This window comes from Gopherus evgoodei, chromosome 3, assembly GCF_007399415.2.
Source record: "Gopherus evgoodei ecotype Sinaloan lineage chromosome 3, rGopEvg1_v1.p, whole genome shotgun sequence".
Taxonomy (NCBI): Eukaryota; Metazoa; Chordata; order Testudines; family Testudinidae; genus Gopherus; species Gopherus evgoodei.
The window spans coordinates 178,424,251-178,426,289 of record NC_044324.1 but is presented as its reverse complement, the minus strand read 5'-3'; positions in this window follow the sequence as shown (position 1 = coordinate 178,426,289).

Sequence of the window (2,039 nt, the reverse complement as noted above, 5' to 3'; positions counted from 1 at the left end):
TCCCAGGTAAGTAAAATTAAAAAGGCTCCACTTTTGCTCAGTGGGGGAGTGGGTGCTCCCTCGCTTTCCCCCTAGTTACGCTACTGTAAGCAGGTGGCAGCTGTCAAATATTTGGATTAGCATCATAGACAGTGCTGGACGATGCTCAAAAGATGTGATGTTCAGATAGCAGCAGCTCTTGTCATGTTTCAGGCCTTCAGTATCTTCTGTGGGGATATCATGGCATCAGGCCTGCTACAAAGTTGTAGATCCATAGAACCATGGTTATAGCAACTCTGTTGTATGAATGTGACCGGTGGGCACCGAGAACACTGAAGAACACTGGATTGACATTCTCCATTTTCATCATTTCTGTCAGCAGCTCCATATCAGTGGCAGGACAAGATCAGAAACTAGGGTATTCAAAGCTAAACCCAGCTACCACCTTCACCATTCCTGGTTCAGTTTCAGTGGCTTTCTTGGTGTGGGCATATTGGAAGTCTATTTATTTAATATTAGTCTCTTCAGTCTAGCAGAGAAAGTATAACACAATCTTTTTGCTGGATGTTGAAGCTAGCCAAATTCAGGTTGGAAATAAGGACATTGTTAACAGTAAGCGTATCACAGACCAGGACATGGGCGGTTGTGCCTAGTGGTATGAGTAGGAGTTAGGGCTAGTGGTCACAGCAGGACTCATGCCTGGTGGTTAGAACAGAAGTCAGTAGCCAGGAATGAGAGCCAGGGACCAGACCTGCAGTCAGAGGCAAGGTGCCAGAGCCAATGGTCAGAGCTGACGTCAGAGGCCAAGAATCGAAGCCCAGGGTCAGAACTGGGTTACCTGGAGTGCAGAAAGGCTGGCCCAAGGCAGGCGCATGCTGGTTCCAAGGCAGGAAAAGGGCTTTAACAAGACTGGAACAAAGCGGGAGCAAGGCTGGGAACAAGTAGGCACAGGACTTATTACAGCTGTGGGCAAATGCTTTGAGAAACCACTGTGCTGCTGCTGGCTTAAGAGCTGATCTGCTGACCCTTCCATTCAACCAAGTGGTGTAGCCAATCAGGCAGCCAACTACAAGCTAGCTGTGCTCGTTAGGTTGCCCAGAGACTGGCACTGCTGCAACGCTCTGATTCCTGATGGTGTAATTAACCTCTGGAACAATTTACCAAAGGTTGTGGTGGATTTTCCATCACTGACCATTTTTAAATCAAGATTTGGATGCTCTTCTAAGAGATACGCTCTAGCAATTATTTTGAGAAAGTTCTATGGCTTGTGTTATACAGGAGGTCAGACTAGATAAGCACAGTGGTCCCTTCTGGCCTTGGAATTTATGAATCTTTGACTCTATAAGAATGGAAGACCAACAAATTCCAAAGCCTGTGTACCAAGGAATACTGCTACATGGCCAGCCATCACTTGGGTGCCAAAAGCTTTGGTGGTGCAACAAGCTTGTTAGTAATGGATGTAAACTGAATATACAGTCAGACTATCTTAAGTGCTTTGCCAGGAACCAATCTGGAAGACTATCGATATGATTTGCAAGGAGACCATGATGCTTTGGGATTTGCCATGATGATGATTGGTAACTGTTTCCTACCTAGCATGGTCTTTATTGTAATGTAGGTGAGACGTTTGTGATGCAAACAGTTGTCCATTAGTAACTGAGCCCAACAGCTCACATAGGCCACTGAATGGCTGCCAGATGCAACAACTCTCAGTCATTTGTCCTGGATTGGCTCACACACTACTGCAGTGCCCTAAAAGTGAAAGGGTCAGAGCCAGAGTCAGAGGCAAGGTACCAGAGCCAACCATCAGCGCTGAAGTCAGAGGCCAAGAATCGGAGCCAAGGGTCAGAACTGGGTTAGCTGGAGTTACATAACCAGTACTGTACGCATTCCTCTGTTAGCCCCCATCTTAAATTTCTTGTGTAACTTCAAATAATAAAAGGATGTTTGCTAGTTAACATTGTGCTCTACCCCACTGAAATAATCAGCCAGATATTGGCCTGCAAATGTAACTTAATTATATATACTTCCTTTCCTTAGCTTGGTGTTCTCAAAAGAGA